This window comes from Physella acuta, unplaced genomic scaffold (genome assembly GCF_028476545.2).
Source record: "Physella acuta isolate Inbredline_101_S28 unplaced genomic scaffold, ASM2847654v3 ptg001599l, whole genome shotgun sequence".
Taxonomy (NCBI): domain Eukaryota; kingdom Metazoa; phylum Mollusca; class Gastropoda; family Physidae; genus Physella; species Physella acuta.
The window spans coordinates 210,360-234,174 of NW_026733113.1; the positions used below are offsets into that span (position 1 = coordinate 210,360).

General features: G+C 39.2%; 34 non-coding genes across 34 annotated transcripts; all 34 read right to left on the reverse strand.

Moving 5' to 3' along the window:
* Positions 1–504: 504 nt before the first annotated feature.
* Trnav-cac (transfer RNA valine (anticodon CAC)) lies at positions 505–577 on the reverse strand. The gene has a single exon. It is a non-coding gene; the product is annotated as a tRNA-Val (tRNA).
* A 756-nt stretch (positions 578–1,333) lies between these two features.
* Trnae-cuc (transfer RNA glutamic acid (anticodon CUC)) lies at positions 1,334–1,405 on the reverse strand. Its single transcript has one exon. It is a non-coding gene; the product is annotated as a tRNA-Glu (tRNA).
* A 284-nt stretch (positions 1,406–1,689) lies between these two features.
* Positions 1,690–1,762, reverse strand: Trnav-cac (transfer RNA valine (anticodon CAC)). The gene has a single exon. It is a non-coding gene; the product is annotated as a tRNA-Val (tRNA).
* Positions 1,763–2,387: 625 nt separating this feature from the next.
* On the reverse strand, positions 2,388–2,460 carry Trnav-cac (transfer RNA valine (anticodon CAC)). Its single transcript has one exon. It is a non-coding gene; the product is annotated as a tRNA-Val (tRNA).
* Positions 2,461–3,216: 756 nt separating this feature from the next.
* On the reverse strand, positions 3,217–3,288 carry Trnae-cuc (transfer RNA glutamic acid (anticodon CUC)). The gene has a single exon. It is a non-coding gene; the product is annotated as a tRNA-Glu (tRNA).
* Positions 3,289–3,572: 284 nt separating this feature from the next.
* Trnav-cac (transfer RNA valine (anticodon CAC)) lies at positions 3,573–3,645 on the reverse strand. Its single transcript has one exon. It is a non-coding gene; the product is annotated as a tRNA-Val (tRNA).
* A 631-nt stretch (positions 3,646–4,276) lies between these two features.
* Trnav-cac (transfer RNA valine (anticodon CAC)) lies at positions 4,277–4,349 on the reverse strand. Its single transcript has one exon. It is a non-coding gene; the product is annotated as a tRNA-Val (tRNA).
* A 756-nt stretch (positions 4,350–5,105) lies between these two features.
* Trnae-cuc (transfer RNA glutamic acid (anticodon CUC)) lies at positions 5,106–5,177 on the reverse strand. The gene has a single exon. It is a non-coding gene; the product is annotated as a tRNA-Glu (tRNA).
* Positions 5,178–5,461: 284 nt separating this feature from the next.
* Positions 5,462–5,534, reverse strand: Trnav-cac (transfer RNA valine (anticodon CAC)). Its single transcript has one exon. It is a non-coding gene; the product is annotated as a tRNA-Val (tRNA).
* A 631-nt stretch (positions 5,535–6,165) lies between these two features.
* On the reverse strand, positions 6,166–6,238 carry Trnav-cac (transfer RNA valine (anticodon CAC)). Its single transcript has one exon. It is a non-coding gene; the product is annotated as a tRNA-Val (tRNA).
* A 1,043-nt stretch (positions 6,239–7,281) lies between these two features.
* On the reverse strand, positions 7,282–7,353 carry Trnae-cuc (transfer RNA glutamic acid (anticodon CUC)). The gene has a single exon. It is a non-coding gene; the product is annotated as a tRNA-Glu (tRNA).
* Positions 7,354–7,637: 284 nt separating this feature from the next.
* Trnav-cac (transfer RNA valine (anticodon CAC)) lies at positions 7,638–7,710 on the reverse strand. The gene has a single exon. It is a non-coding gene; the product is annotated as a tRNA-Val (tRNA).
* A 631-nt stretch (positions 7,711–8,341) lies between these two features.
* Positions 8,342–8,414, reverse strand: Trnav-uac (transfer RNA valine (anticodon UAC)). Its single transcript has one exon. It is a non-coding gene; the product is annotated as a tRNA-Val (tRNA).
* A 740-nt stretch (positions 8,415–9,154) lies between these two features.
* Trnae-cuc (transfer RNA glutamic acid (anticodon CUC)) lies at positions 9,155–9,226 on the reverse strand. Its single transcript has one exon. It is a non-coding gene; the product is annotated as a tRNA-Glu (tRNA).
* Positions 9,227–9,510: 284 nt separating this feature from the next.
* Trnav-cac (transfer RNA valine (anticodon CAC)) lies at positions 9,511–9,583 on the reverse strand. The gene has a single exon. It is a non-coding gene; the product is annotated as a tRNA-Val (tRNA).
* Positions 9,584–10,213: 630 nt separating this feature from the next.
* Positions 10,214–10,286, reverse strand: Trnav-uac (transfer RNA valine (anticodon UAC)). Its single transcript has one exon. It is a non-coding gene; the product is annotated as a tRNA-Val (tRNA).
* Positions 10,287–11,044: 758 nt separating this feature from the next.
* Positions 11,045–11,116, reverse strand: Trnae-cuc (transfer RNA glutamic acid (anticodon CUC)). Its single transcript has one exon. It is a non-coding gene; the product is annotated as a tRNA-Glu (tRNA).
* Positions 11,117–11,400: 284 nt separating this feature from the next.
* On the reverse strand, positions 11,401–11,473 carry Trnav-cac (transfer RNA valine (anticodon CAC)). The gene has a single exon. It is a non-coding gene; the product is annotated as a tRNA-Val (tRNA).
* A 759-nt stretch (positions 11,474–12,232) lies between these two features.
* Positions 12,233–12,304, reverse strand: Trnae-cuc (transfer RNA glutamic acid (anticodon CUC)). Its single transcript has one exon. It is a non-coding gene; the product is annotated as a tRNA-Glu (tRNA).
* A 284-nt stretch (positions 12,305–12,588) lies between these two features.
* Positions 12,589–12,661, reverse strand: Trnav-cac (transfer RNA valine (anticodon CAC)). The gene has a single exon. It is a non-coding gene; the product is annotated as a tRNA-Val (tRNA).
* A 632-nt stretch (positions 12,662–13,293) lies between these two features.
* Positions 13,294–13,366, reverse strand: Trnav-uac (transfer RNA valine (anticodon UAC)). Its single transcript has one exon. It is a non-coding gene; the product is annotated as a tRNA-Val (tRNA).
* A 759-nt stretch (positions 13,367–14,125) lies between these two features.
* On the reverse strand, positions 14,126–14,197 carry Trnae-cuc (transfer RNA glutamic acid (anticodon CUC)). The gene has a single exon. It is a non-coding gene; the product is annotated as a tRNA-Glu (tRNA).
* A 284-nt stretch (positions 14,198–14,481) lies between these two features.
* Trnav-cac (transfer RNA valine (anticodon CAC)) lies at positions 14,482–14,554 on the reverse strand. The gene has a single exon. It is a non-coding gene; the product is annotated as a tRNA-Val (tRNA).
* Positions 14,555–15,186: 632 nt separating this feature from the next.
* On the reverse strand, positions 15,187–15,259 carry Trnav-uac (transfer RNA valine (anticodon UAC)). Its single transcript has one exon. It is a non-coding gene; the product is annotated as a tRNA-Val (tRNA).
* Positions 15,260–16,015: 756 nt separating this feature from the next.
* On the reverse strand, positions 16,016–16,087 carry Trnae-cuc (transfer RNA glutamic acid (anticodon CUC)). The gene has a single exon. It is a non-coding gene; the product is annotated as a tRNA-Glu (tRNA).
* A 284-nt stretch (positions 16,088–16,371) lies between these two features.
* Trnav-cac (transfer RNA valine (anticodon CAC)) lies at positions 16,372–16,444 on the reverse strand. Its single transcript has one exon. It is a non-coding gene; the product is annotated as a tRNA-Val (tRNA).
* Positions 16,445–17,074: 630 nt separating this feature from the next.
* Trnav-cac (transfer RNA valine (anticodon CAC)) lies at positions 17,075–17,147 on the reverse strand. The gene has a single exon. It is a non-coding gene; the product is annotated as a tRNA-Val (tRNA).
* Positions 17,148–17,777: 630 nt separating this feature from the next.
* On the reverse strand, positions 17,778–17,850 carry Trnav-uac (transfer RNA valine (anticodon UAC)). Its single transcript has one exon. It is a non-coding gene; the product is annotated as a tRNA-Val (tRNA).
* A 756-nt stretch (positions 17,851–18,606) lies between these two features.
* On the reverse strand, positions 18,607–18,678 carry Trnae-cuc (transfer RNA glutamic acid (anticodon CUC)). The gene has a single exon. It is a non-coding gene; the product is annotated as a tRNA-Glu (tRNA).
* A 284-nt stretch (positions 18,679–18,962) lies between these two features.
* Trnav-cac (transfer RNA valine (anticodon CAC)) lies at positions 18,963–19,035 on the reverse strand. Its single transcript has one exon. It is a non-coding gene; the product is annotated as a tRNA-Val (tRNA).
* Positions 19,036–19,665: 630 nt separating this feature from the next.
* Positions 19,666–19,738, reverse strand: Trnav-uac (transfer RNA valine (anticodon UAC)). Its single transcript has one exon. It is a non-coding gene; the product is annotated as a tRNA-Val (tRNA).
* A 1,113-nt stretch (positions 19,739–20,851) lies between these two features.
* Positions 20,852–20,924, reverse strand: Trnav-cac (transfer RNA valine (anticodon CAC)). The gene has a single exon. It is a non-coding gene; the product is annotated as a tRNA-Val (tRNA).
* Positions 20,925–21,554: 630 nt separating this feature from the next.
* Positions 21,555–21,627, reverse strand: Trnav-uac (transfer RNA valine (anticodon UAC)). The gene has a single exon. It is a non-coding gene; the product is annotated as a tRNA-Val (tRNA).
* Positions 21,628–23,627: 2,000 nt separating this feature from the next.
* Trnae-cuc (transfer RNA glutamic acid (anticodon CUC)) lies at positions 23,628–23,699 on the reverse strand. The gene has a single exon. It is a non-coding gene; the product is annotated as a tRNA-Glu (tRNA).
* Between the last annotated feature and the right edge of the window lie 116 nt (positions 23,700–23,815).

Here is a 23,815-nt window from a genome sequence, read left to right on the forward strand (position 1 = left end):
GGTGTTGCCTACATACACATGCTCCATAAATAAGTATTGATACAGTTAAGTGTTGACCAATACTACTTTCTTTCAATTCGGCGATTCTTTCCCAACGTGTGCTTTACAAACATCAAAACTAAAAATCATTTCAGTGACTACACCAATTGTGCCTAAGAAATACCTTTAAATCTGGCTTCTTAGAACGTTTCCACTGGAAAACGATTGGGATTTCAACGTTTCGGTTGCTCCTCACTCAGCAACAAGCGAGGTGAACAGCACTAAAAAAGGACATTTAAAAAGAATAGGAAACCAGCGTTCAGGCTGTTTTCTATTTTTAGATAGTCGATTGCAAAGTTGCCATAATGAAATTAATAATTATTTTTGTGCATATGTTAAACATCACTAGTACTGCACCATTAGTATCTAGAATGACAAGAGCAAAAGCCGATTTAAAGCAAGTTGTACCGCTTTCAAAACAAATCACAAGATGTTGGGTTTCATAACTGTCGAAAACCAAAATTAAGGTTCTAGCGAGGCTCGAACTCGCGACCTTCTGCGTGTGAAGCAGACGTGATAACCACTACACTATAGAACCGAGTAACCATTTGTTTGAGCTTTCATCCAAATTTGCCAAGCATCAACTGAACTGCAATATTCTGCTTCTACTCCGTTGAACTTTAGGCTTACCCAGCATTATCCATGGTTGGATACGGATCGGTGTTGCCTGCATACACATGCTCCATGAATAAGTATTGTGACAGTTAAGTGTCGACCAATACTATCTCGGCATTTCTTTCCCAAAATCTACTTTACAAACATCAAAACCAAAACTTCATTTCAGTGACCACCCCAATTTTGTCTAAGTCATCATTTAGTATCTGGTTTCTTAGAACGATTCCACCGAGAAACAAATGGGATTTCAAGATTTTTGACTGCTTCTCGCTCAGCAACATGTAAGGTAAAAAATATATGCAACCAGCTTCCTGTTTACTCTGTTATTCGTTTCTTGCTAATTGACTGCAAAGTTGCCTTAATGAAATTGATAGCTGATTGTTGCTCATATGTTAAACTTGACAAGTATGGCACCATTTGTATCTAGAATGTAAAACGTAATAAACATAGAATGCACTACAAATCATAGGAAATCTAACGAGGGGAGACGATGAGTTTTAATGTACACAGATGGATTATTTTCTCCCTCTGATTTTTATATCCTAATCGTTCGTTCAAAATAATCAGTTGCTTATCAAGTAAAGGTAAATTAATAAACCTAGAAAGGATTATAACCGGATCTTTTTTCACTTAAAAAATTGCAACGTTGTAAAGGCTATCTCCGATATAAAAATAGTGATTCCCAAGCGGGGAATCGAAACCCGGCCGCCGCGGTGAGAGCGCGGAATCCTAACCACTAGACCACTTGGGACATGCACGGCAATAGCACAGATTCATACATAACGGATATTCAAACGCTTTGGAGTGTTTCTTACCTGTTATCCCAAACATGGCTATGAGACCTAATCTGATGAATGTTGGCCTGCGCTTGGTTATTCTGGTTGATTATCTCTAACATTCATCTCACAGCAGTCTTGGTTTCAGTATAGTGAGAGACATTGACAAGAGCAGAAGTCACTTTATAGCAAGTTGTGCCGCTTGCAAAACAAAACACAAGATGTTGGAGGATTTCTTTTCTATCGGAAGCCAAAAATAAGGTTCTAGCGAGGCTCGAACTCGCGACCTTCTGCGTGTGAAGCAGACGTGATAACCACTACACTATAGAACCGAGTAACCAGTTGATTGAGCTTTCATCCAAATTTGCCAAGCATCAACTGAACTGCAATATTCTGCTTCTACTCCGTTGAACTTTAGGCTTACCCAGCATTATCCAAGGTTGGATATGGATCGGTGTTGCCTACATACACATGCTCCATAAATAAGTATTGATACAGTTAAGTGTTGACCAATACTACTTTCTTTCAATTCGGCGATTCTTTCCCAACGTGTGCTTTACAAACATCAAAACTAAAAATCATTTCAGTGACTACACCAATTGTGCCTAAGAAATACCTTTAAATCTGGCTTCTTAGAACGTTTCCACTGGAAAACGATTGGGATTTCAACGTTTCGGTTGCTCCTCACTCAGCAACAAGCGAGGTGAACAGCACTAAAAAAGGACATTTAAAAAGAATAGGAAACCAGCGTTCAGGCTGTTTTCTATTTTTAGATAGTCGATTGCAAAGTTGCCATAATGAAATTAATAATTATTTTTGTGCATATGTTAAACATCACTAGTACTGCACCATTAGTATCTAGAATGACAAGAGCAAAAGCCGATTTAAAGCAAGTTGTACCGCTTTCAAAACAAATCACAAGATGTTGGGTTTCATAACTGTCGAAAACCAAAATTAAGGTTCTAGCGAGGCTCGAACTCGCGACCTTCTGCGTGTGAAGCAGACGTGATAACCACTACACTATAGAACCGAGTAACCATTTGCTTGAGCTTTCATCCAAATTTGCCAAGCATCAACTGAACTGCAATATTCTGCTTCTACTCCGTTGAACTTTAGGCTTACCCAGCATTATCCATGGTTGGATACGGATCGGTGTTGCCTGCATACACATGCTCCATGAATAAGTATTGTGACAGTTAAGTGTCGACCAATACTATCTCGGCATTTCTTTCCCAAAATCTACTTTACAAACATCAAAACCAAAACTTCATTTCAGTGACCACCCCAATTTTGTCTAAGTCATCATTTAGTATCTGGTTTCTTAGAACGATTCCACCGAGAAACAAATGGGATTTCAAGATTTTTGACTGCTTCTCGCTCAGCAACATGTAAGGTAAAAAATATATGCAACCAGCTTCCTGTTTACTCTGTTATTCGTTTCTTGCTAATTGACTGCAAAGTTGCTTTAATGAAATTGATAGCTGATTGTTGCTCATATGTTAAACTTGACAAGTATGGCACCATTTGTATCTAGAATGTAAAACGTAATAAACATAGAATGCACTACAAATCATAGGAAATCTAACGAGGGGAGACGATGAGTTTTAATGTACACAGATGGATTATTTTCTCCCTCTGATTTTTATATCCTAATCGTTCGTTCAAAATAATCAGTTGCTTATCAAGTAAAGGTAAATTAATAAACCTAGAAAGGATTATAACCGGATCTTTTTTCACTTAAAAAATTGCAACGTTGTAAAGGCTATCTCCGATATAAAAATAGTGATTCCCAAGCGGGGAATCGAACCCCGGCCGCCGCGGTGAGAGCGCGGAATCCTAACCACTAGACCACTTGGGATATGCACGGCAATGGCACAGATTCATACATAACGGATATTCATACGCTTTGGAGTGTTTCTTACCTATTATCCCAAACATGGCCATGAGACCTAATCTGATAAATGTTGGCCTGCGCTTGGTTATTCTGGTTGATTATCTCTAGCATTCATCTCACAGCAGTCTTGGTTTCAGTATAGTGAGAGACATTGACAAGAGCAGAAATCACTTTATAGCAAGTTGTGCCGCTTGCAAAACAAAACACAAGATGTTGGAGGATTTCTTTTCTATCGGAAGCCAAAAATAAGGTTCTAGCGAGGCTCGAACTCGCGACCTTCTGCGTGTGAAGCAGACGTGATAACCACTACACTATAGAACCGAATTACCATTTGCTTGAGCTTTCATCCAAATTTGCCAAGCATCAACTGAACTGCAATATACTGCTTCTACTCCGTTGAACTTTAGGCTTACCCAGTATTATCCAAGGTTGGATATGGATCGGTGTTGTCTACATACACATGCTCCATAAATAAGTATTGATACAGTTAAGTGTTGACCAATACTACTTTCTTTCAATTCTGCGTTTCTTTCCCAACGTGTGCTTTACAAACATCAAAACTAAAAATCATTTCAGTGACTACACCAATTGTGCCTAAGAAATACCTTTAAATCTGGCTTCTTAGAACGTTTCCACTGGAAAACGATTGGGATTTCAACGTTTCGGTTGCTCCTCACTCAGCAACAAGCGAGGTGAACAGCACTAAAAAAGGACATTTAAAAAAAAATAGGAAACCAGCTTTCTGTTCAGGCTGTTTTCTATTTTTAGATAGTCGATTGCAAAGTTGCCATAGTGAAATTAATAATTATTTTTGTGCATATGTTAAACATCACTAGTATTGCACCATTAGTATCTAGAATGACAAGAGCAAAAGCCGATTTAAAGCAAGTTGTACCGCTTTCAAAACAAATCACAAGATGTTGGGTTTCATAACTGTCGAAAACCAAAATTAAGGTTCTAGCGAGGCTCGAACTCGCGACCTTCTGCGTGTGAAGCAGACGTGATAACCACTACACTATAGAACCGGGAAACCATTTGTTTGAGCTTTCATCCAAATTTGCCAAGCATCAACTGAACTGCAATATTCTGCTTCTACTCCGTTGAACTTTAGGCTTACCCAGCATTATCCATGGTTGGATACGGATCGGTGTTGCCTGCATACACATGCTCCATGAATAAGTATTGTGACAGTTAAGTGTCGACCAATACTATCTCGGCATTTCTTTCCCAAAATCTACTTTACAAACATCAAAACCAAAACTTCATTTCAGTGACCACCCCAATTTTGTCTAAGTCATCATTTAGTATCTGGTTTCTTAGAACGATTCCACCGAGAAACAAATGGGATTTCAAGATTTTTGACTGCTTCTCGCTCAGCAACATGTAAGGTAAAAAATATATGCAACCAGCTTCCTGTTTACTCTGTTATTCGTTTCTTGCTAATTGACTGCAAAGTTGCCTTAATGAAATTGATAGCTGATTGTTGCTCATATGTTAAACTTGACAAGTATGGCACCATTTGTATCTAGAATGTAAAACGTAATAAACATAGAATGCACTACAAATCATAGGAAATCTAACGAGGGGAGACGATGAGTTTTAATGTACACAGATGGATTATTTTCTCCCTCTGATTTTTATATCCTAATCGTTCGTTCAAAATAATCAGTTGCTTATCAAGTAAAGGTAAATTAATAAACCTAGAAAGGATTATAACCGGATCTTTTTTCACTTAAAAAATTGCAACGTTGTAAAGGCTATCTCCGATATAAAAATAGTGATTCCCAAGCGGGGAATCGAACCCCGGCCGCCGCGGTGAGAGCGCGGAATCCTAACCACTAGACCACTTGGGATATGCACGGCAATGGCACAGATTCATACATAACGGATATTCATACGCTTTGGAGTGTTTCTTACCTATTATCCCAAACATGGCCATGAGACCTAATCTGATAAATGTTGGCCTGCGCTTGGTTATTCTGGTTGATTATCTCTAGCATTCATCTCACAGCAGTCTTGGTTTCAGTATAGTGAGAGACATTGACAAGAGCAGAAATCACTTTATAGCAAGTTGTGCCGCTTGCAAAACAAAACACAAGATGTTGGAGGATTTCTTTTCTATCGGAAGCCAAAAATAAGGTTCTAGCGAGGCTCGAACTCGCGACCTTCTGCGTGTGAAGCAGACGTGATAACCACTACACTATAGAACCGAGTTACCATTTGCTTGAGCTTTCATCCAAATTTGCCAAGCATCAACTGAACTGCAATATTCTGCTTCTACTCCGTTGAACTTTAGGCTTACCCAGTATTATCCAAGGTTGGATATGGATCGGTGTTGTCTACATACACATGCTCCATAAATAAGTATTGATACAGTTAAGTGTTGACCAATACTACTTTCTTTCAATTCTGCGTTTCTTTCCCAACGTGTGCTTTACAAACATCAAAACTAAAAATCATTTCAGTGACTACATCAATTGTGCCTAAGAAATACCTTTAAATCTGGCTTCTTAGAACGTTTCCACTGGAAAACGATTGGGATTTCAACGTTTCGGTTGCTCCTCACTCAGCAACAAGCGAGGTGAACAGCACTAAAAAAGGACATTTAAAAAAAAATAGGAAACCAGCTTTCTGTTCAGGCTGTTTTCTATTTTTAGATAGTCGATTGCAAAGTTGCCATAGTGAAATTAATAATTATTTTTGTGCATATGTTAAACATCACTAGTATTGCACCATTAGTATCTAGAATGACAAGAGCAAAAGCCGATTTAAAGCAAGTTGTACCGCTTTCAAAACAAATCACAAGATGTTGGGTTTCATAACTGTCGAAAACCAAAATTAAGGTTCTAGCGAGGCTCGAACTCGCGACCTTCTGCGTGTGAAGCAGACGTGATAACCACTACACTATAGAACCGAGTAACCATTTGCTTGAGCTTTCATCCAAATTTGCCAAGCATCAACTGAACTGCAATATTCTGCTTCTACTCCGTTGAACTTTAGGCTTACCCAGCATTATCCATGGTTGGATACGGATCGGTGTTGCCTGCATACACATGCTCCATGAATAAGTATTGTGACAGTTAAGTGTCGACCAATACTATCTCGGCATTTCTTTCCCAAAATCTACTTTACAAACATCAAAACCAAAACTTCATTTCAGTGACCACCCCAATTTTGTCTAAGTCATCATTTAGTATCTGGTTTCTTAGAACGATTCCACCGAGAAACAAATGGGATTTCAAGATTTTTGACTGCTTCTCGCTCAGCAACATGTAAGGTAAAAAATATATGCAACCAGCTTCCTGTTTACTCTGTTATTCGTTTCTTGCTAATTGACTGCAAAGTTGCCTTAATGAAATTGATAGCTGATTGTTGCTCATATGTTAAACTTGACAAGTATGGCACCATTTGTATCTAGAATGTAAAACGTAATAAACATAGAATGCACTACAAATCATAGGAAATCTAACGAGGGGAGACGATGAGTTTTAATGTACACAGATGGATTGTTTTCGATTTGCACCCCCCCCCCCTCAAACTTTCGATTTGCATCCCCTCAACCTTTCAATTTATTTTTCCAACCCATTTTGGCGCCCCCTAAGGTCGGCGCCCGGGAACATATGTCGTCCCTCCCCCCCTCGCTACGCTACTGTTTTGACTGCTCCTCGCTCAGCAACGTGTGAGGCAGAAAGCAGTAAAATCAACTTTAAAAAATACGAGATGACCCGCGACGTAGCATACGCCGCTATCTAGTTGTTTTATTTTCTGCTTATCAACAACTCATAATTTGTGAATTCGACCCCCCCCCCCCAGAACCCCACCAGGTTTTATATCCTAATCGTTGGTTCAAAATAATTAGTCACTAAATTATTAAACCTGGAAGGATTTTAACCGGATCTTTTCTCACTTTAAAAAATGCAAAATTGTAAAGGCTATCTCTGATATAAAAAATAGTGATTCCCAAGCGGGGAATCGAACCCCGGCCGCCGCGGTGAGAGCGCGGAATCCTAACCACTAGACCACTTGGGACATGCACGGCAATGGCACAGATTCATACATAACGGATATTCAAACGCTTTGGAGTGTTTCTTACCTGTTATCCCAAACATGGCCATGAGACCTAATCTGATAAATGTTGGCCTGCGCTTGGTTATTCTGGTTGATTATCTCTAGCATTCATCTCACAGCAGTCTTGGTTTCAGTATAGTGAGAGACATTGACAAGAGCAGAAGTCACTTTATAGCAAGTTGTGCCGCTTGCAAAACAAAACACAAGATGTTGGAGGATTTCTTTTCCATCGGAAGCCAAAAATAAGGTTCTAGCGAGGCTCGAACTCGCGACCTTCTGCGTGTGAAGCAGACGTGATAACCACTACACTATAGAACCGAGTAACCATTTGCTTGAGCTTTCATCCAAATTTGCCAAGCATCAACTGAACTGCAATATTCTGCTTCTACTCCGTTGAACTTTAGGCTTACCTAGCATTATCCAAGGTTGGATATGGATCGGTGTTGCCTACATACACATGCTCCATAAATAAGTATTGATACAGTTAAGTGTTAACCAATACTACTTTCTTTCAATTCGGCGTTTCTTTCCCAACGTGTGCTTTACAAACATCAAAACTAAAAAATCATTTCAGTGACTACACCAATTGTGCCTAAGAAATACCTTTGGATCTGGCTTCTTAGAACGTTTCCACTGGAAAACGATTGGGATTTCAACGTTTCGGTTGCTCCTCACTCAGCAACAAGCGAGCTGAACAGCACTTAAAAAGGACATTTTAAAAAAAAATGAAACCAGCTTTCTGTTCAGGCTGTTTTCTATTTTTAGATAGTCGATTGCAAAGTTGCCATAATGAAATTAATAATTATTTTTGTGCATATGTTAAACATCACTAGTATTGCACCATTAGTATCTAGAATGACAAGAGCAAAAGCCGATTTAAAGCAAGTTGTACCGCTTTCAAAACAAAACACAAGATATTGGGTTTCATTTCTGTCGAAAACCAAAATTAAGGTTCTAGCGAGGCTCGAACTCGCGACCTTCTGCGTGTAAAGCAGACGTGATAACCGCTACACCATAGAACCTGATGCCCTTCTGCTTCAGCTATCATCCAAGTTCTTCATACATCAACTGAACTGCAATATTCTGCTTCTACTCCGTTGAAATTTAGCATGGTTGGATACGGATCGGTGTTGCCTGCATACTCATGCTCCATGAATAAGTATTGTGACAGTTAAGTGTCGACCAATACTATCTCGGCATTTCTTTCCCAAAATCTACTTTACAAACATCAAAACCAAAACTTCATTTCAGTGACCACCCCAATTTTGTCTAAGTCATAACTTAGTATCTGGTTTCTTAGAACGATTCCACCGAGAAACAAATGGGATTTCAAGATTTTTGACTGCTTCTCGCTCAGCAACATGTAAGGCAAAAAATAGTATGCAACCAGCTTCCTGTTTACTCTGTTATTCGTTTCTTGCTAATTGACTGCAAAGTTGCCTTAATGAAATTGATAGCTGATTGTTGCTCATATGTTAAACTTGACAAGTATGGCACCATTTGTATCTAGAATGTAAAACGTAGTAAACATAGAATGCACTACAAATCATAGGAAATCTAACGAGGGGAGACAATGAGTTTTAATGTACACAGATGGATTATTTTCTCCCTCTGATTTTTATATCCTAATCGTTCGTTCAAAATAATCAGTTGCTTATCAAGTAAAGGTAAATTAATAAACCTAGAAAGGATTATAACCGGATCTTTTTTCACTTAAAAAATTGCAACGTTGTAAAGGCTATCTCCGATATAAAAATAGTGATTCCCAAGCGGGGAATCGAACCCCGGCCGCCGCGGTGAGAGCGCGGAATCCTAACCACTAGACCACTTGGGATATGCACGGCAATGGCACAGATTCATACATAACGGATATTCATACGCTTTGGAGTGTTTCTTACCTATTATCCCAAACATGGCCATGAGACCTAATCTGATAAATGTTGGCCTGCGCTTGGTTATTCTGGTTGATTATCTCTAGCATTCATCTCACAGCAGTCTTGGTTTCAGTATAGTGAGAGACATTGACAAGAGCAGAAATCACTTTATAGCAAGTTGTGCCGCTTGCAAAACAAAACACAAGATGTTGGAGGATTTCTTTTCTATCGGAAGCCAAAAATAAGGTTCTAGCGAGGCTCGAACTCGCGACCTTCTGCGTGTGAAGCAGACGTGATAACCACTACACTATAGAACCGAGTTACCATTTGCTTGAGCTTTCATCCAAATTTGCCAAGCATCAACTGAACTGCAATATTCTGCTTCTACTCCGTTGAACTTTAGGCTTACCCAGTATTATCCAAGGTTGGATATGGATCGGTGTTGTCTACATACACATGCTCCATAAATAAGTATTGATACAGTTAAGTGTTGACCAATACTACTTTCTTTCAATTCTGCGTTTCTTTCCCAACGTGTGCTTTACAAACATCAAAACTAAAAATCATTTCAGTGACTACACCAATTGTGCCTAAGAAATACCTTTGGATCTGGCTTCTTAGAACGTTTCCACTGGAAAACGATTGGGATTTCAACGTTTCAGTTGCTCCTCACTCAGCAACAAGCGAGGTAAACAGCACTAAAAAAGGACATTTAAAAAGAATAGGAAACCAGCTTTCTGTTCAGGCTGTTTTCTATTTTTAGATAGTCGATTGCAAAGTTGCCATAATGAAATTAATAATTATTTTTGTGCATATGTTAAACATCACTAGTACTGCACCATTAGTATCTAGAATGACAAGAGCAAAAGCCGATTTAAAGCAAGTTGTACCGCTTTCAAAACAAAACACAAGATGTTGGGTTTCATTTCTGTCGAAAACCAAAATTAAGGTTCTAGCGAGGCTCGAACTCGCGACCTTCTGCGTGTAAAGCAGACGTGATAACCACTACACTATAGAACCGAGTAACCATTTGCTTGAGCTTTCATCCAAATTTGCCAAGCATCAACTGAACTGCAATATTCTGCTTCTACTCCGTTGAACTTTAGGCTTACCCAGCATTATCCATGGTTGGATACGGATCGGTGTTGCCTGCATACACATGCTCCATGAATAAGTATTGTGACAGTTAAGTGTCGACCAATACTATCTCGGCATTTCTTTCCCAAAATCTACTTTACAAACATCAAAACCAAAACTTCATTTCAGTGACCACCCCAATTTTGTCTAAGTCATCATTTAGTATCTGGTTTCTTAGAACGATTCCACCGAGAAACAAATGGGATTTCAAGATTTTTGACTGCTTCTCGCTCAGCAACATGTAAGGTAAAAAATATATGCAACCAGCTTCCTGTTTACTCTGTTATTCGTTTCTTGCTAATTGACTGCAAAGTTGCCTTAATGAAATTGATAGCTGATTGTTGCTCATATGTTAAACTTGACAAGTATGGCACCATTTGTATCTAGAATGTAAAACGTAATAAACATAGAATGCACTACAAATCATAGGAAATCTAACGAGGGGAGACGATGAGTTTTAATGTACACAGATGGATTATTTTCTCCCTCTGATTTTTATATCCTAATCGTTCGTTCAAAATAATCAGTTGCTTATCAAGTAAAGGTAAATTAATAAACCTAGAAAGGATTATAACCGGGTGTTTTTTTTCACTTAAAAAATTGCAACGTTGTAAAGGCTATCTCCGATATAAAAATAGTGATTCCCAAGCGGGGAATCGAACCCCGGCCGCCGCGGTGAGAGCGCGGAATCCTAACCACTAGACCACTTGGGACATGCACGAGAATGGCACAGATTCATACATAACGGGTATTCAAACGCTTTGGAATGTTGCTCACCTGTTATCCCAAACATGGTCGTGAGACCTAATCTGTTAAATGTTGGCCTGTGCTTGGTTATTCTGGTTGATTATCTCTAGCATTCATCTCATAGCAGTCTTAGTTTCGGTATAGTGAGAGACATTGACAAGAGCAGAAGTCACTTTATAGCAAGTTGTGCCGCTTGCAAAACAAAACACAAGATGTTGGAGGATTTCTTTTCAATCGGAAGCCAAAAATAAGGTTCTAGCGAGGCTCGAACTCGCGACCTTCTGCGTGTGAAGCAGACGTGATAACCACTACACTATTGAACCGAGTAACCATTTGCTTGAGCTTTCATCCAAGTTTTACATGCATCAACTGAACTGCAATATTCTGCTTCTACTCCGTTGAACTTTAGGCTTACCCAGCATTATCCAAGGTTGGATATGGATCGGTGTTGCCTACATACACCTACTCCATGAATAAGTATTGTGACAGTTAAGCGTCGACCAATACTATCTCGGCATTTCTTTCCCAAAATCTACTTTACAAACATCAAAACCAAAACTTCATTTCAGTGACTACCCCAATTTTGTCTAAGTCATCATTTAGTATCTGGTTTCTTAGAACGATTCCACTGAGAAACAAATGGGATTTCAAGATTTTTGACTGCTTCTCGCTCAGCAACATGTAAGGCAAAAAATATTATGCAACCAGCTTCCTGTTTACTCTGTTATTCGTATCTTGCTAATTGACTGCAAAGTTGCCTTAATGAAATTGATAGCTGATTGTTGCTCATATGTTAAACTTGACAAGTACGGCACCATTTGTATCTAGAATGTAAAACGTAATAAACATAGAATGCACTACAAATCATAGGAAATCTAACGAGGGGAGACGATGAGTTTTAATGTACACAGATGGATTATTTTCTCCCTCTGATTTTTATATCCTAATCGTTCGTTCAAAATAATCAGTTGCTTATCAAGTAAAGGTAAATTAATAAACCTAGAAAGGATTATAACCGGATGTTTTTTTTCACTTAAAAAATTGCAACGTTGTAAAGGCTATCTCCGATATAAAAATAGTGATTCCCAAGCGGGGAATCGAACCCCGGCCGCCGCGGTGAGAGCGCGGAATCCTAACCACTAGACCACTTGGGACATGCACGGGGATGGCACAGATTCATACATAACGGATATTTAAACGCTTTGGAGTGTTGCTCACCTGTTATCCCAAACATGGTCGTGAGACCTAATCTGTTAAATGTTGGCCTGCGCTTGGTTATTCTGGTTGATTATCTCTAGCATTCATCTCATAGCAGTCTTGGTTTCGGTATAGTGAGAGACATTGACAAGAGCAGAAGTCACTTTATAGCAAGTTGTGCCGCTTGCAAAACAAAACACAAGATGTTGGAGGATTTCTTTTCTATCGGAAGCCAAAAATAAGGTTCTAGCGAGGCTCGAACTCGCGACCTTCTGCGTGTGAAGCAGACGTGATAACCACTACACTATAGAACCGAGTAACCATTTGCTTGAGCTTTCATCCAAGTTTTACATGCATCAACTGAACTGCAATATTCTGCTTCTACTCCGTTGAACTTTAGGCTTACCCAGCATTATCCAAGGTTGGATATGGATCGGTGTTGCCTACATACACATGCTCCATAAATAAGTATTGATACAGTTAAGTGTTGACCAATACTACTTTCTTTCAATTCGGCGTTTCTTTCCCAACGTGTGCTTTACAAACATCAAAACTAAAAATCATTTCAGTGACTACACCAATTGTGCCTAAGAAATACCTTTGGATCTGGCTTCTTAGAACGTTTCCACTGGAAAACGATTGGGATTTCAACGTTTCGGTTGCTCCTCACTCAGCATATGCGAGGTGAACAGTACTAAAAAAGGACATTTAAAAAAAAAAAAATGAAACCAGCTTTCTGTTCAGGCTGTTTTCTATTTTTAGATAGTCGATTGCCAAGTTGCCATAATGAAATTAATAATTATTTTTGTGCATATGTTAAACATCACTAGTATTGCACCATTAGTATCTAGAATGACAAGAGCAAAAGCCGATTTAAAGCAAGTTGTACCGCTTGCAAAACAAAACACAAGATGTTGGGTTTTATAACTGTCGAAAACCAAAATTAAGGTTCTAGCGAGGCTCGAACTCGCGACCTTCTGCGCGTAAAGCAGACGTGATAACCGCTACACCATAGAACCTGGTGCCCTTCTGCTTCGGCTATCATCCAAGTTCTCCATGCATCAACTGAACTGCAATATTCTGCTTCTACTCCGTTGAACTTTAGGCTTACCCAGCATTATCCAAGGTTGGATACGGATCGGTGTTGCCTACATACACCTACTCCATGAATAAGTATTGTGACAGTTAAGCGTCGACCAATACTATCTCGGCATTTCTTTCCCAAAATCTACTTTACAAACATCAAAACCAAAACTTCATTTCAGTGACTACCCCAATTTTGTCTAAGTCATCATTTAGTATCTGGTTTCTTAGAACGATTCCACTGAGAAACAAATGGGATTTCAAGATTTTTGACTGCTTCTCGCTCAGCAACATGTAAGGCAAAAAATATTATGCAACCAGCTTCCTGTTTACTCTGTTATTCGTATCTTGCTAATTGACTGCAAAGTTGCCTTAATGAAATTGATAGCTGATTGTTGCTCATATGTTAAACTTGACAAGTGCGGCACCATTTGTATCTAGAATGTAAAACGTAATAAACATAGAATGCACTACAAATCATAGGAAATCTAACGAGGGGAGACGATGAGTTTTAATGTACACAGATGGATTATTTTCTCCCTCTGATTTTTATATCCTAATCGTTCGTTCAAAATAATCAGTTGCTTATCAAGTAAAGGTAAATTAATAAACCTAGAAAGGATTATAACCGGATGTTTTTTTTCACTTAAAAAATTGCAACGTTGTAAAGGCTATCTCCGATATAAAAATAGTGATTCCCAAGCGGGGAATCGAATCCCGGCCGCCGCGGTGAGAGCGCGGAATCCTAACCACTAGACCACTTGGGACATGCACGGGGATGGCACAGATTCATACATAACGGATATTTAAACGCTTTGGAGTGTTGCTCACCTGTTATCCCAAACATGGTCGTGAGACCTAATCTGTTAAATGTTGGCCTGCGCTTGGTTATTCTGGTTGATTATCTCTAGCATTCATCTCATAGCAGTCTTGGTTTCGGTATAGTGAGAGACATTGACAAGAGCAGAAGTCACTTTATAGCAAGTTGTGCCGCTTGCAAAACAAAACACAAGATGTTGGAGGATTTCTTTTCAATCGGAAGCCAAAAATAAGGTTCTAGCGAGGCTCGAACTCGCGACCTTCTGCGTGTGAAGCAGACGTGATAACCACTACACTATAGAACCGAGTAACCATTTGCTTGAGCTTTCATCCAAGTTTTACATGCATCAACTGAACTGCAATATTCTGCTTCTACTCCGTTGAACTTTAGGCTTACCCAGCATTATCCAAGGTTGGATATAGATCGGTGTTGTCTACATACACATGCTCCATAAATAAGTATTGATACAGTTAAGTGTTGACCAATACTACTTTCTTTCAATTCGGCGTTTCTTTCCCAACGTGTGCTTTACAAACATCAAAACTAAAAATCATTTCAGTGACTACACCAATTGTGCCTAAGAAATACCTTTGGATCTGGCTTCTTAGAACGTTTCCACTGGAAAACGAATGGGATTTCAACGTTTCGGTTGCTCCTCACTCAGCAACATGCGAGGTGAACAGCACTAAAAAAGGACATTTAAAAAAAATAAATGAAACCAGCTTTTTGTTCAGGCTGTTTTCTATTTTTAGATAGTCGATTGCCAAGTTGCCATAATGAAATTAATAATTATTTTTTTGCATATGTTAAACATCACTAGTATTGCACCATTAGTATCTAGAATGACAAGAGCAAAAGCCGATTTAAAGCAAGTTGTACCGCTTTCAAAACAAATCACAATATGTTGGGTTTCATAACTGTCGAAAACCAAAATTAAGGTTCTAGCGAGGCTCGAACTCGCGACCTTCTGCGTGTAAAGCAGACGTGATAACCGCTACACCATAGAACCTGGTGCCCTTCTGCTTCAGCTATCATCCAAGTTCTCCATGCATCAACTGAACTGCAATATTCTGCTTCTACTCCGTTGAACTTTAGGCTTACCCAGCATTATCCATGGTTGGATACGGATCGGTGTTGCCTACATACCCATGCTCCATGAATAAGTATTGTGACAGTTAAGTGTCGACCAATACTATCTCGGCATTTCTTTCCCAAAATCTACTTTACAAACATCAAAACCAAAACTTCATTTCAGTGACTACCCCAATTTTGTCTAAGTCATCATTTAGTATCTGGTTTCTTAGAACGATTCCACTGAGAAACAAATGGGATTTCAAGATTTTTGACTGCTTCTCGCCCAGCAACATGTAAGGCAAAAAATATATGCAACCAGCTTCCTGTTTACTCTGTTATTCGTATCTTGCTAATTGACTGCAAAGTTGCCTTAATGAAATTGATAGCTGATTGTTGCTCATATGTTAAACTTGACAAGTACGGCACCATTTGTATCTAGAATGTAAAACGTAATAAACATAGAATGCACTACAAATCATAGGAAATCTAACGAGGGGAGACGATGAGTTTTAATGTACACAGATGGATTATTTTCTCCCTCTGATTTTTATATCCTAATCGTTCGTTCAAAATAATCAGTTGCTTATCAAGTAAAGGTAAATTAATAAACCTAGAAAGGATTATAACCGGATCTTTTTTCACTTAAAAAATTGCAACGTTGTAAAGGCTATCTCCGATATAAAAATAGTGATTCCCAAGCGGGGAATCGAACCCCGGCCGCCGCGGTGAGAGCGCGGAATCCTAACCACTAGACCACTTGGGACATGCACGGCAATGGCACAGATTCATACATAAGGGATATTCAAACGCTTTGGGGTGTTTCTTACCTGTTATCCCAAACATGGCCATGAGACCTAATCTGATAAATGTTGGCCTGCGCTGGGTTATTCTGGTTGATTATCTCTAGCATTCATCTCACAGCAGTCTTGGTTTCAGTATAGTGAGAGACATTGACAAGAGCAGAAGTCACTTAATAGCAAGTTGTGCCGCTTGCAAAACAAAACACAAGATGTTGGAGGATTTCTTTTCTATCGGAAGCCAAAAATAAGGTTCTAGCGAGGCTCGAACTCGCGACCTTCTGCGTGTGAAGCAGACGTGATAACCACTACACTATAGAACCGAGTAACCATTTGCTTGAGCTTTCATCCAAATTTGCCAAGCATCAACTGAACTGCAATATTCTGCTTCTACTCCGTTGAACTTTAGGCTTACCCAGCATTATCCAAGGTTGGATATGGATCGGTGTTGCCTACATACACATGCTCCATAAATAAGTATTGATACAGTTAAGTGTTAACCAATACTACTTTCTTTCAATTCGGCTTTTCTTTCCCAACGTTAGTTTTACAAACATCAAAACTAAAAATCATTTCAGTGACTACACCAATTGTGCCTAAGAAATACCTTTGGATCTGGCTTCTTAGAACGTTTCCACTGGAAAACGATTGGGATTTCAACGTTTCGGTTGCTCCTCACTCAGCAACAAGCGAGGTGAACAGCACTAAAAAAGGACATTTAAAAAGAATAGGAAACCAGCTTTCTGTTCAGGCTGTTTTCTATTTTTAGATAGTCGATTGCAAAGTTGCCATAATGAAATGAATAATTATTTTTGTGCATATGTTAAACATCACTAGTACTGCACCATTAGTATCTAGAATGACAAGAGCAAAAGCCGATTTAAAGCAAGTTGTACCGCTTTCAAAACAAAACACAGGTTGTTGGGTTTCATTTCTGTCGAAAACCAAAATTAAGGTTCTAGCGAGGCTCGAACTCGCGACCTTCTGCGTGTGAAGCAGACGTGATAACCACTACACTATAGAACCGAGTAACCATTTGCTTGAGCTTTCATCCAAATTTGCCAAGCATCAACTGAACTGCAATATTCTGCTTCTACTCCGTTGAACTTTAGGCTTACCCAGCATTATCCAAGGTTGGATATGGATCGGTGTTGCCTACATACACATGCTCCATAAATAAGTATTGATACAGTTAAGTGTTAACCAATACTACTTTCTTTCAATTCGGCTTTTCTTTCCCAACGTTAGTTTTACAAACATCAAAACTAAAAATCATTTCAGTGACTACACCAATTGTGCCTAAGAAATACCTTTGGATCTGGCTTCTTAGAACGTTTCCACTGGAAAACGATTGGGATTTCAACGTTTCGGTTGCTCCTCACTCAGCAACAAGCGAGGTGAACAGCACTAAAAAAGGACATTTAAAAAGAATAGGAAACCAGCTTTCTGTTCAGGCTGTTTTCTATTTTTAGATAGTCGATTGCAAAGTTGCCATAATGAAATGAATAATTATTTTTGTGCATATGTTAAACATCACTAGTACTGCACCATTAGTATCTAGAATGACAAGAGCAAAAGCCGATTTAAAGCAAGTTGTACCGCTTTCAAAACAAAACACAGGTTGTTGGGTTTCATTTCTGTCGAAAACCAAAATTAAGGTTCTAGCGAGGCTCGAACTCGCGACCTTCTGCGTGTAAAGCAGACGTGATAACCGCTACACCATAGAACCTGGTGCCCTTCTGCTTCAGCTATCATCCAAGTTCTCCATGCATCAACTGAACTGCAATATTCTGCTTCTACTCCGTTGAACTTTAGGCTTACCCAGCATTATCCATGGTTGGATACGGATCGGTGTTGCCTGCATACACATGCTCCATGAATAAGTATTGTGACAGTTAAGTGTCGACCAATACTATCTCGGCATTTCTTTCCCAAAATCTACTTTACAAACATCAAAACCAAAACTTCATTTCAGTGACCACCCCAATTTTGTCTAAGTCATAATTTAGTATCTGGTTTCTTAGAACGATTCCACCGAGAAACAAATGGGATTTCAAGATTTTTGACTGCTTCTCGCTCAGCAACATGTAAGGCAAAAAATATATGCAACCAGCTTCCTGTTTACTCTGTTCTTCGTTTCTTGCTAATTGACTGCAAAGTTGCCTTAATGAAATTGATAGCTGATTGTTGCTCATATGTTGAACTTGACAAGTATGGCACCATTTGTATCTAGAATGTAAAACGTAATAAACATAGAATGCACTACAAATCATAGGAAATCTAACGAGGGGAGACGATGAGTTTTAATGTACACAGATGGATTATTTTCTCCCTCTGATTTTTATATCCTAATCGTTTGTTCAAAATAATCAGTTGCTTATCAAGTAAAGGTAAATTAATAAACCTAGAAAGGATTATAACCGGATCTTTTTTCACTTAAAAAATTGCAACGTTGTAAAGGCTAGCTCCGATATAAAAATAGTGATTCCCAAGCGGGGAATCGAACCCCGGCCGCCGCGGTGAGAGCGCGGAATCCTAACCACTAGACCACTTGGGACATGCACGGCAATGGCACAGATTCATACATAACGGATATTCAAACGCTTTGGGGTGTTTCTTACCTGTTATCCCAAACATGGCCATGAGACCTAATCTGATAAATGTTGGCCTGCGCTGGGTTATTCTGGTTGATTATCTCTAGCATTCATCTCACAGCAGTCTTGGTTTCAGTATAGTGAGAGACATTGACAAGAGCAGAAGTCACTTTATAGCAAGTTGTGCCGCTTGCAAAACAAAACACAAGATGTTGGAGGATTTCTTTTCTATCGGAAGCCAAAAATAAGGTTCTAGCGAGGCTCGAACTCGCGACCTTCTGCGTGTGAAGCAGACGTGATAACAACTACACTATAGAACCGAGTAACCATTTGCTTGAGATTTCATCCAAATTTGCCAATCATCAAATGAACTGCAATATTCTGCTTCTACTCCGTTGAACTTTAGGCTTACCCAGCATTATCCAAGGTTGGATATGGATCGGTGTTGCCTACATACACATGCTCCATAAATAAGTATTGATACAGTTAAGTGTTAACCAATACTACTTTCTTTCAATTCGGCGTTTCTTTCCCAACGTGTGCTTTACAAACATCAAAACTAAAAATCATTTCAGTGACTACACCAATTGTGCCTAAGAAATACCTTTGGATCTGGCTTCTTAGAACGTTTCCACTGGAAAACGATTGGGATTTCAACGTTTCGGTTGCTCCTCACTCAGCAACAAGCGAGGTGAACAGCACTAAAAAAGGACATTTAAAAAGAATAGGAAACCAGCTTTCTGTTCAGGCTGTTTTCTATTTTTAGATAGTCGATTGCAAAGTTGCCATAATGAAATGAATAATTATTTTTGTGCATATGTTAAACATCACTAGTACTGCACCATTAGTATCTAGAATGACAAGAGCAAAAGCCGATTTAAAGCAAGTTGTACCGCTTTCAAAACAAAACACAGGTTGTTGGGTTTCATTTCTGTCGAAAACCAAAATTAAGGTTCTAGCGAGGCTCGAACTCGCGACCTTCTGCGTGTAAAGCAGACGTGATAACCGCTACACCATAGAACCTGGTGCCCTTCTGCTTCAGCTATCATCCAAGTTCTCCATGCATCAACTGAACTGCAGTATTCTGCTTCTACTCCGTTGAACTTTAGGCTTACCCAGCATTATCCATGGTTGGATACGGATCGGTGTTGCCTGCATACACATGCTCCATGAATAAGTATTGTGACAGTTAAGTGTCGACCAATACTATCTCGGCATTTCTTTCCCAAAATCTACTTTACAAACATCAAAACCAAAACTTCATTTCAGTGACCACCCCAATTTTGTCTAAGTCATAATTTAGTATCTGGTTTCTTAGAACGATTCCACCGAGAAACAAATGGGATTTCAAGATTTTTGACTGCTTCTCGCTCAGCAACATGTAAGGCAAAAAATATTATGCAACCAGCTTCCTGTTTACTCTGTTATTCGTTTCTTGCTAATTGACTGCAAAGTTGCCTTAATGAAATTGATAGCTGATTGTTGCTCATATGTTAAACTTGGCAAGTATGGCACCATTTGTATCTAGAATGTAAAACGTAATAAACATAGAATGCACTACAAATCATAGGAAATCTAACGAGGGGAGACGATGAGTTTTAATGTACACAGATGGATTATTTTCTCCCTCTGATTTTTATATCCTAATCGTTCGTTCAAAATAATCAGTTGCTTATCAAGTAGAGGTAAATTAATAAACCTAGAAAGGATTATAACCGGATCTTTTTTGACTTAAAAAATTGCAACGTTGAAAAGGCTCTCTCCGATATAAAAATAGTGATTCCCAAGCGGGGAATCGAACCTCGGCCGCCGCGGTTAGAGCGCGGAATCCTAACCACTAGACCACTTGGGACATGCACGGCAATGGCACAGATTCATACATAACGGATATTCAAACGCTTTGGAGTGTTTCTTACCTGTTATCCCAAACATGGCCATGAGACCTAATCTGATAAATGTTGGCCTGCGCTTGGTTATTCTGGTTGATTATCTCTAGCATTCATCTCACAGCAGTCTTGGTTTCAGTATAGTGAGAGACATTGACAAGAGCAGAAGTCACTTTATAGCAAGTTGTGCCGCTTGCAAAACAAAACACAAGATGTTGGAGGATTTCTTTTCTTTCGGAAGCCAAAAATAAGGTTCTAGCGAGGCTCGAACTCGCGACCTTCTGCGTGTGAAGCAGACGTGATAACCACTACACTATAGAACCGAGTAACCAATTGCTTGAGCTTTCATCCAAATTTGCCAAGCATCAACTGAACTGCAATATTCTGCTTCTACTCAGTTGAACTTTAGGCTTACCCAGCATTATCCAAGGTTGGATATGGATCGGTGTTGTCTACATACACATGCTCCATAAATAAGTACTAATACAGTTAAGTGTTGACCAATACTACTTTCTTTCAATTCGGCGTTTCTTTCCCAACGTGTGCTTTACAAACATCAAAACTAAAAATCATTTCAGTGACTACACCAATTGTGCCTAAGAAATACCTTTGGATCTGGCTTCTTAGAACGTTTCCACTGGAAAACGATTGGGATTTCAACGTTTCGGTTGCTCCTCACTCAGCAACAAGCGAGGTGAACAGCACTAAAAAAGGACATTTAAAAAGAATAGGAAACCAGCTTTCTGTTCAGGCTGTTTTCTATTTTTAGATAGTCGATTGCAAAGTTGCCATAATGAAATTAATAATTATTTTTGTGCATATGTTAAACATCACTAGTACTGCACCATTAGTATCTAGAATGACAAGAGCAAAAGCCGATTTAAAGCAAGTTGTACCGCTTTCAAAACAAAACACAGGTTGTTGGGTTTCATTTCTGTCGAAAACCAAAATTTAGGTTCTAGCGAGGCTCGAACTCGCGACCTTCTGCGTGTAAAGCAGACGTGATAACCGCTACACCATAGAACCTGGTGCCCTTCTGCTTCAGCTATCATCCAAGTTCTCCATGCATCAACTGAACTGCAATACTCTGCTTCTACTCCGTTGAACTTTAGGCTTACCCAGCATTATCCATGCTTGGATACGGATCGGTGTTGCCTACATACACATGCTCCATGAATAAGTATTGTGACAGTTAAGTGTCGACCAATACTATCTCGGCATTTCTTTCCCAAAATCTACTTTACAAACATCAAAACCAAAACTTCATTTCAGTGACCACCCCAATTTTGTCTAAGTCATAATTTAGTATCTGGTTTCTTAGAACGATTCCACTGAGAAACAAATGGGATTTCAAGATTTTTGACTGCTTCTCGCTCAGCAACATGTAAGGCAAAAAATATATGCAACCAGCTTCCTGTTTACTCTGTTCTTCGTTTCTTGCTAATTGACTGCAAAGTTGCCTTAATGAAATTGATAGCTGATTGTTGCTCATATGTTAAACTTGACAAGTATGGCACCATTTGTATCTAGAATGTAAAACGTAATAAACATAGAATGCACTACAAATCATAGGAAATCTAACGAAGGGAGACGATGAGTTTTAATGTACACAGATGGATTGTTTTCGATTTGCACCCCCCCCCCTCGAGATTTCGATTTGTACCCCCCCCCCCCTCAAACTTTCGATTTGCACCCCCTCCCTCGAGATTTCGATTTGAATCCCCCCCCCTCAAACTTTCGATTTGCACCCCCTCAACCTTTCAATTTATTTTTCCAACCCATTTTGGCGCCCCTTAAGGTCGGCGCCCGGGAACATATGTCGTCGTCGTCCCCCCCCCCCACTCGCTACGCTACTGTTTTGACTGCCCCTCGCTCAGCAAAAAGGCAAAAAGCAGTAGAATCAACTTTAAATAATAATCATTTAAAAAGTTTTTAAAAACCCACGTTTTCTGATTGAACTAAAAAGTAGAAAATAAATGCTATACATCACAATAATGCAAGCGATCACTCTACTATAAGCGATGAGAAACGTGGGGCGCCGAAGTAAAAGTTATATTACTATTGATTAGATAATACTATTGACTTTTATTAGGGAGCTTGTAGAGAGTCAACAGTATTAGAAACTGTAAGAAAATCACGGCGCCCCATGTTTTTGATCGCTTATAGTAGAGTGATCGCTTGCATTATTGTGATGTATAGCAATTATTTTCTACTTTTTAGTTCAATCAGAAAACGTGGGGTTTTTTAAACTTTTTTAATGATTATTATTTTTTACTTTTTAGTCTCTGTCTGTTTGCATTAAAATCTTGCTATCGATATTATCTTTTCACTTTTTTTGGATAAACGAAGACAACTCGTAAAAAGACAACTCGTAAAAAACACGTTGTGTGAATACGTTACTGACTAGAACACCATTTGTTACGGTTGTTTGTACACAAACACCGCGTGAACACTACTCAGTAAGCAAAGAGGGAGAGTACCGAACCTTGTTTTCATCAAATTACAGTTACTGGGTTATGTCCCCTTTTCCCCACGTTTTTACTACAATTATATAGCGGTCTAAAATGCTCAATAAAATGTTTCCATGGATCAATTTAGTAATAATAACAATTGAATATTCTATGGTCATCGGAAACAAAGCTTCCCTGAAAATTTCAGCGCGCTAGCTAACTGGGAAGTGCCCGAAATATCGATCGCAAGATTTGATTGGAGAACCAAACAGACGCGAAAGCAAGTTAAAGAAAACGTGGGAAAAAATACGAGCTGACCCGCGACGTAGCATACGCCGCTATCTAGTTGTTTTATTTTCTACTTATCAACAACTCATAATTTGTGAATTCGACCCTTCCCCCCCCCCCCCCCCCCCCCCCCCCCAGAACCCCACCACGCCCAGGTTTTATATCCTAATCGTTGGTTCAAAATAATTTGTCGCTAAATTATTAAACCTGGAAGGATTTTAACCGGATCTTTTCTCACTTTAAAAAATGCAAAATTGTAAAGGCTATCTCCGATTTAAAAAATAGTGATTCCCAAGCGGGGAATCGAACCCCGGCCGCCGCGGTGAGAGCGCGGAATCCTAACCACTAGACCACTTGGGAAGTTGACACTAAGGCGATATAACAAATTATTAGGCATAAACTTAAATAACGGTAAATGTACTTCTGATTTTTGTTTTCGTACTATAAGTACTGATTTGGTTTTTTGTTCATATTCC